This window comes from Cherax quadricarinatus, chromosome 84, assembly GCF_038502225.1.
Source record: "Cherax quadricarinatus isolate ZL_2023a chromosome 84, ASM3850222v1, whole genome shotgun sequence".
Classification (NCBI taxonomy): Eukaryota; Metazoa; Arthropoda; class Malacostraca; order Decapoda; family Parastacidae; genus Cherax; species Cherax quadricarinatus.
This window is the reverse complement of record NC_091375.1, coordinates 15,673,260-15,682,119: the sequence shown is the minus strand read 5'-3', so window position 1 is coordinate 15,682,119 and position 8,860 is coordinate 15,673,260. Positions and strand designations below refer to the sequence as shown.

Sequence of the window (8,860 nt, the reverse complement as noted above, 5' to 3'; positions counted from 1 at the left end):
TCCTCTATTACATCATTCTCCAGATTGTTCCACTTCTTAACAATTCCATGACTGAAGAAATACTTTCTAATATCTCTGTGACTCATCTGAGTCTTTTAACTTCCAGCTGTGACCCCTTGTTGCTGTGTCTCATCTCTGAAACATTCTGTCCCTATTCACCTCGTTAGCTCCTCTCAGTATTTTATATATCGTTATCATGTCTCCCTTATCCCTCCTGTCCTCTAGTGTCGTCAGGTTGATTTCCCTTAACCTTCTCTGTCTACCTTTCTAGTCGGTGGTTCGGTCTCTTGTGTAGTACAGCGTCTAATGCATTTATGCAATCAAAGAATATGCAGTCAACACACCCTGCTTAATGTCACCCTCTCATGAAAAGTCCTCCCAAGGGAGGACTTTTCATGAGAGGGTGATATGAAAAGATATGAAAAGTCCTCCCAAGGGAGGACTTTTCATATCTAAACTCGTGTTGGTTGTCTTTTATGATTTCTCCAGTGTGCCGGTGCTCCCCCGCTCTCCTCACCATCTTGTCTATTACCCTGGACATTATACGCTTAGCAATACAGGTCTATAGATTAGCACGTCTTGTCTATCATCTCCTCTGGATATTGGTATCATATTCGCTCTTCTGCATATCTGTGGCAACTGCCATTTAACCAATGACATGTTGAAGATTTTAGCAAGTAGTGCACATAATGTTGATAAACGTCTTGTATAACGTATTAAAGCATAACTTGTTGAAGCCTCCTGAAAGTTGTCTTGAGGTTGGCCAGCCACATACACTGCAAATGATGATCTTCACTGCTGGACCTTTCTTTGTGTTGATTTTTGTAATGCTGTCTCTCCTCTCAACCTGTGTGCACTTTCCTCCCGTTGTAAGATTGATATAAAGATGCTTGAAAATTAAGAAATGGTTCACGGTCCAGGAAATTACAATTATCTTTTCCTTCCTTAAATCAGCCACCTGGATACCACAATTACTCCCCATTCCCCAGGCAGGCACTGTAAGGGTTGACAGGATGAGCGCGTCACTCTGACTATAATAATAATAATAAAGAGAAGAAGGCATGTTCACCTGTAATCTGTGCCGTCAGTAGACACGTATGACTGGATTGCCTGAGGCGCATCATTTATGTAAATGAGTGAGAGTAGTGGTCCAAGTATTGATCCTTTGTGTACCCTACGTTTTACTCTCTCCCAGTCTGATACCTCTACTCACACAATCATTCGTTTCCTTTTCTCACGGAATGAACTTGCTGTGAAAGCAGTGCTTGTTTCTCACATTTAAGGGACGTAGGATCGAGTCTGCACTTCTTGTGCTAAATGATCCACAAGCTTTGTATTATAATAATTCTCTTCTTCAGGTATTCTTAATTCTCTAGAAAAAATTTCCCGTGAGTGTTGTTGCAGTTTGTGCATCATTCGCTGGCTGGGGACATTGTTGCTTTCTTCTAGTCCTGGAACATGCACTCTATCCATTCTTGTTTTAGTTCTTAGATTACTGTAAATTATTATTTCTATATTCATATTGAAGTGCTCAACCCAATGGGAGGTAATCAGGTTCGATCAGAGGAAGGGGAGGAGAGTTCCAGTTCCTCAGATCAGAAATCCTTCACTGACGTCAACGCACCCAACAAGAAGGAAATGTGTTGTAAAACTCTAGGAGCTTTGAAAGTCCCCATTCACCTTCCCTGGAATCATGATGGTCGTCTTGGTTACCATGAGTCTAGGCATCTCTCTGCTACATAACAATTTGGTAAAGATCCTAATAGGCTGACGGCGTGTGTGTGCGCCATTTCTCAGTAGTCTTGGCAATATATTAGGTTATATCCAGTTGCTTTACTATCTCCAACACTGCTTCTTTCTTGTGCTCATTTACTCTCCCGTCTGAGCCATGCCGTCTCCATTATTGTTTTATATTACCATAAATCTTCTGTTAAGTTTATTTCATGCTTCTCTGTTACTTCGTGCGTATTCTTCCTTCTTCAGTCTTAATATTCAATGTTTCACAGTCGTCTTCCTTCTTTGAGTCTGGTTGCAGCCTTTGATGACACTCATATACTCTACTTAGGTTGTGACTTGATAAAGTCCATTGTGTGGGCCTAACCTAGTCAATAAAAAATCGCATTATACTGCAATTGTCTATTTTTCTATCGTTTTCAAACAATCTCTGAGCCACGGACGGGGACGACTAAGGGAGATCAAGTTTCTCAACATTTTTACTTTTTTAATTAATGGCTAATTTTCAATGTATTATATTGACTAGTGACCACGAGAGTGTGATAGTTTGAGAAATCCCACAGTCATACCCAAACTTATGTTGTTTAAGATGATATCTCTGATTATTTTAGTATCTTATAATTTTTAAGCTCCCCCCCAGATTGAAATCCTGGCTACGCTACCGCCTGTTGTGGATGGAAGTTTGGAGAAAATAATGGAAATAAACCACAATATTTGACTACCTTAACTTATCTTGGGTTATTAGTCCTCCAGGCTTATTATTATTATTGTTATTATTATTATTATTATTAAAGGTATCGCAATGGTTATTTATCAGACTCCATCTTGGCTGCAGCTTCCTTCCCTCAACACAATTATTACTGAGTACTCCATCTCTTCCACTCCCTCCCTCTGTACACTATGTAAGTGTTCCCTCACTGTTACTCCCTCTATACTGCATCATATTCACAACTAATATCTTCATAAAGCACTACAAGCAAGCCACAATTATGTTGAAACTGAGAGACATGTCAAGTGTGTGAGTAATGTTAGCACTACACTCCCTCACGCTCTCTGGCTCTTACTCTCACTCTTTTGCACTCTCTAATGTTACCATAATGCAGTGTGTACTCACCTATTTGTACTCACCTATTTGTGGTTGCAGGGGTCGAGTCACAGCTCCTGGCCCCGCCTCTTCGCTGATTGCTACTAGGTCCTCTCTCTCCCTGCCCCATGAGCTCTATCATACCTCGCCTTAAAACTATGTATGGTTCCTGCCTCCACCACATCACTTTCTAGGCTATTCCATGGCCTGACTACTCTATGACTGAAGAAATACTTCCTAACATCCCTTTGATTCATCTGAGTCTTCAACTTCCAATTGTGACCTCTTGTGTCTGTGTCCCATCTCTGGAACATCCCGTCTTTGTCCACCTCGTCTATTCCGCGCAGTATTTTATATGTCGTTATCATGTCTCCCCTGACCCTCCTGGCCTCCAGTGTCGTCAGGCCGATTTCCCTCAACCTTTCTTCATAGGACAATCCCCGTAGCTCTGGGACTAGTCTTGTTGCAAACCTTTGCACTTTCTCTAATTTCTTGACGTGCTTGACTAGGTGTGGATTCCAAACTGGTGCTGCATACTCCAGTATGGGCCTGACGTAGATGGTGTACAGAGTCTTAAACGAATCCTTACTGAGGTATCGGAACGCTATCCGTAGGTTTGCCAGGCGCCCGTATGCTGCAGCAGTTATCTGATTGATGTGCGCCTCAGGAGATATGCTCGGTGTTATACTCACCCCCAGATCTTTTTCCTTGAGTGAGGTTTGCAGTCTTTGGCCATCTAAACTATATTGTGTCTGCGGTCTTCTTTGCCCTTCCCCAATCTTCATGACTTTGCATTTGGCAGGGTTAAATTCAAGGAGCCAGTTGTTGGACCAGGCTTGTAGCCTGTCCAGATCTCTTTGAAGTCCTGCCTGATCCTCGTCCGATTCGATTCTTCTCATTAACTTCACATCGTCTGCAAACAAGGACACTTCTGAGTCTATCCCTTCCGTTATGTCGTTCACGTATACCAAGAACAGCACAGGTCCTAGGACTGACCCCTGTGGAACCCCGCTTGTCACAGGCGCCCACTCTGACACCTCGTCGCGTACTGAGGTGTGTTGAGGTATACTTGCTGGGTGTCTTGTGTGTTGAGGTATACCTGCTGGGTCTCGTGTGTTGAGGTATACCTGCTGGGTGTCTTGTGTGTTGAGGTATACCTGCTGGGTCTCGTGTGTTGAGGTATACCTGCTGGGTCTCGTGTATGTTGAGGTATACTTGCTGGGTCTCGTGTATGTTGAGGTATACCTGATGGGTCTCGTGTGTGTTGAGGTATACCTGCTGGGTGTCGTGTGTTGAGGTATACCTGCTGGGTCTCGTGTGTGTTGAAGTATACCTGCTGGGTCTCGTGTGTTGAGATACAACCACTGGGTCTCGTGTGCTCATGTGTCCAGGAGTCAACAAAGACAACAATGGCAGTGAATATCAGAAGTGACCCACAAAAGAGCAATATATGCTAGATAATATAGTGGATAGTAACAGGATAAGATAATACCGAGATAAAGAATAACAAGATAGCAGATAACAGGATAATAGCTAATAAGAAAACAAAATAATTACAGATAGTTCCACTATGGTAGGAGAGTTAAGCTCGCAAATAATTAACTTTATAATTATTATAGTCTTGTTACGCTCTCTAAAGCTCTCCACCAGCGAATTATTATTATTATTATTGTCGATATTATTATCCAAGTTAATTAGCTAGTAAAATATGTCAGAAATACCTCTGAAAGTTTTTTTTAAGGATGTGTATATAAAGATTCCAAGAAGATTGCGTCATTTATTTACGAGTCAAGTTATGACTGGACGACCATCCTGTATGTTTGTTTGTGTGATAAAACCCAACACTGTCTTCCACACACACAGTTATGTGTTTACTCACCCATTTGTGGTTGCAGGGGTCGAGCATAGCTCCTGGCCCAGCTTCTTCGCTGGCCATTACTAGGTCTACTCTCTCCCTGCTCCATGAGCTTTATCGTACCTCTTCTTAAAGTTATGTATGGATCCTGCCTCCACTACATCACTCTCTAGATTGTTCCACTTCCTGACAACTCTGTGACTGAAGAAATACTTCCTAACATCCCTGTGACTCATCTGAGTTTTCAGCTTCCAGTTGTGATCTCTTGTTGCTGTGTCACATCTCCTTAACATCCTGTTCCTATCCACCTTGTATACTCACCTAATTGTGGCTGCAGGGGTCGATTCACAGCTCCTGGCCCCGCATTTTCGCTGGTGTGTGTGTGTTGGTGGACCACCAACAGCAACAGCCTGGTTGAACAGGCAGTCAACAGAAAAACCTGAGCCCAGAACAGGTGGAGGAAGCAAAATTTCTAGAAGGTGATGGCAGGCAGATGACAGGTGCAATTAAACTAGACAGAAAGCTTGTGTGTACAAAGGAGGATATTTTATACTGAGCAGATGTAAAACTCAACACATAACTGAGTTACAGGACATTAACTTCTACACTAACATCGCCTCAGAGGATACGACTTATCAGTTCAGTGGGTTCCTGCACACTGTGGAATCACACAGTGAAGCAGATGATGACGTACAATAAGACTCTTGCAGCCAGGAGTGGTCCTAGTAGCTACCAGCGAAGAGGCGGGGCCCAGGAGCTGTGACTCGACCCCTGCAAGCAAGGTAATGCACACTACAACACTGACTACCACTGCCAACTCTGCATATAGCACGTAAAGGTACTCTGAAAGCTATCATCACAAAGCTTCACTGAAAAATGGAAAGTGTCATGCTCACTAGCACACTATGGTACCATAAAAAGTAACTAATTTCTGGCCCAACACTTAGGCATGATCTATTGTACTTCCAGGCGGGACCCGCCTACCTGTGACAGTGCCTTCAGCTGCTGCATCTCCTCCGACTCCAGTATATAAGCGTCCATCTTTCTGCTTATGCTTCAGCTTCATCAAGACTAAGATACAAGGTACTGAACACATACTGAGTGATTACTTACAATAAACCAACAAACCAGTAAACATTTCAACACACAATCACAAATTAGGGAAATGTTTAAGCCTACACTTTGACCACAAACTGATATTTAACTCACATCCAACACATCTAACAAAATTTCCAAAACTGAAAACATTAATAGCAATACAAACATTATTCTGTATTACTCTTCTCTATAATTATTTGTGCTTGTAGATCTACAACAGTAAATCATCTACAACAGTGTTACCCAATATATATTATTATAATTAGCCAGTTAAGTTCCAGACAATACACATCCATTATTTAAGTATAAGTATACAAGACATCTATATATACTAATATTCACTACACCACATTTACTAATATTCAGGGGTGTCACTAGCACGTTAAAGAGACCATACAATAAGTGTCAGGGGCCCGAGACTGTTCAACTGCCTCCCAGCATACATAAGGGGGATTACCAACAGACCCCTGGCAGTCTTCAAGCTGGCACTGGACAAGCACCTAAAGTCAGTTCCTGATCAGCCGGGCTGTGGCTCGTACGTTGGTTTGCGTGCAGCCAGCAGTAACAGCCTGGTTGATCAGGCTCTGATCCACCAGGAGGCCTGGTCACAGACCGGGCCGCGGGGGCGTTGACCCCCGGAACTCTCTCCAGGTAAACTCCAGGTAATATATAGAGGACACTCAGCCAGAGCCTGAGCTCAACACCTGCTGGACAACTGCAACACTAAACAACACATAGATACAACACAGGAAATAATTACCTCCAGGTATTTACATTGTCAGGAACTCCATGCAAATTAAGGCTCCTAAAATTTGGAACTCCCAGACGATGCAAAAAATTCCCCTTCAGCCATATATATATATATATATATATATATATATATATATATATATATATATATATAATATTCCTAGAGTTTTACCTGGAGAGAGTTCCGGGGGTCAACGCCCCCGCGGCCCGGTCTGTGACCAGGCCTCCTGGTGGATCAGAGCCTGATCAACCAGGCTGTTACTGCTGGCTGCACGCAAACCAACGTACGAGCCACAGCCCGGCTGATCAGGAACTGACTTTAGGTGCTTGTCCAGTGCCAGCTTGAAGACTGCCAGGGGTCTGTTGGTAATCCCCCTTATGTGTGCTGGGAGGCAGTTGAACAGTCTCGGGCCCCTGACACTTATTGTATGGTCTCTTAACGTGCTAGTGACACCCCTGCTTTTCATTGGGGGGATGTTGCATCTTGGACAATTTATGTTGAAAGTTGATTTATCATTAATAATCATATTGATCCAAATGATATTAATATTCAGAGTGAATGTTCACACTATGAATCTATTTCAACTTGCATTAATCTCAAAATATCATAAGTCATATACCAAATTGTTCAATTTTTTAAATGTCAAATATGGCAAGCAAGAATATTGCTATTTTAGTCTCATTGTCTAGTAATTATCAGGTAATTTTAAGTCTGACCAGAAGATTAGATAAAAATTTCGTTGTACCAGCCACAGCTACAACAAAATTATTGTAAATTGTTCTTCACAGAGTGTAAACCAGTGGAGTGATTTATGTAACTACTGTGCCCACTGGAAATTAAACAAAATATAGGCAATGAAAGGTCATAGATATATATATAGGTATGAATGAGTCCTCGGGGAGACATGTCGAGTTTCTTTGTGTGAGAGGCAGGGGGAGGGGGGGGTGAGGGTGGGTGAGGGTGGGTGTGGGTGGGTGAGGGGTGTAAGGGGGTGTGAGGGGGGGTGATGGTTCACAGTTATGTTCCGGTCTCTCCTTCACTCAACCCCTCAGGGAAGGTTCCTTGATGTTGGTGAGAGGCTCTTGATTTAGGGAATTGGATCTGTGCTCCAGTTCCCCGAATTAAGTCTGAATGCCTTCCACATCCTCCCCCCCAGGAGCTGTATAATCCTCCGGGTTTAGCGCTTCCCCCTTGATTATAATAATAATCCTTCACTCAACTTGGGGAGTCCAGGTTAATGTTAACAACTGTCAAAGACTCTTGTTAAATAGGCACTTGGCCTCTTTAGTACATAATGCAGACTGACCTGGGGGGAGGTAGTGGGTTATAAGGAACATTATCTTCCCATTAAGTTCATTTAGGCACAGGTACACATAGTCTAAATTATTTAGGATAATCAAAAAAAAAAAGGGTCAGATATGGTGACTGGTTTCCATTGTGGTTAATAACCTATGAAAGACAATATTGATTATTTCAGTTAGGCTCCTAAACTCCTCCCCCAGGATGCCACCCACCAGCAACTCAGAAGTATTTATTTACTGTTAAATTTTGAGACATTTCCTTGTGAATCTCAGCCCCGCCCACAATTGAACCCGGATCCTTTCGGTTATGAGCTGTAGAATGGTAGCCAGGAGAGGCAGACTGGTGTAGGTTCCTCTGAAGGCCTTAATTTGACAGACACCTGTCTAATTTGTCCCTAACTAATATTTCATTCATACCCATTACATTACCAGACTTCCCCATTACCTACCTTCATGTACGTTCCCATTAACCCATTTATATTAAACCTCTCCCATCACCATCGCCCTTAGTTCCTCCCTTGCCCCCTGCCACCCTTCCCTCCCCAACTCCCTTTACTGGTCAATCAGCTGGTCCATATATGCAACAGGTGGCTACTGGTGACGTCACCTGATGACGTCACCAGCTGGCCCGCACTAAGACGGGCTTTATGAAGAATTTTTTTTTTTAATGGATTAATCTGGAGAGTTAATAACTCAGGATAACTTAAGACAGTCAGTGTGGCTTACTTCCCCTGTGGGTTTTGAAGTCCTTCCCCAGGATGCCACCCGAAATGCCCAGGGATGTTAAAAATGGTATAAAAATACCGACAAGACACATGTGCAACAGTTGGGTATCTTTATTGTTGAAACGTTTCACCCACACAGTAGACTTCTTCAGTCAAATACAGAGGCAGCAGGTGTAAGCAGTCCATCAACTTTGGAGAAATAGTATTTGAGGTGGTCAGTCCCTCAGCTCCATGGAGCTAAACTCTTCTTCTGGCTGAGGGACTGACTACTTCAAATACTATTTCTCCAAAGTTGATGGACTGCTTACGACC

At 42.8% G+C, this 8,860-nt stretch overlaps 1 long non-coding RNA gene across 3 annotated transcripts in view; it reads left to right on the top strand.

The window, feature by feature from the left end:
- Window positions 1-8,860, top strand: part of LOC128704331 (uncharacterized) — a 54,989-nt gene that overhangs the window by 25,846 nt on the left and 20,283 nt on the right. For 2 of the 3 annotated variants that reach the window (XR_008409442.2, XR_008409443.2), the window contains exon 2: window positions 5,643-5,756. This is a non-coding gene — a long non-coding RNA (uncharacterized lncRNA). Of the gene's footprint in view, window positions 1-4,841; window positions 5,456-5,642; window positions 5,757-8,860 lie in introns of those variants that run through there. The other variant, XR_008409441.2, reaches the window with a different exon arrangement.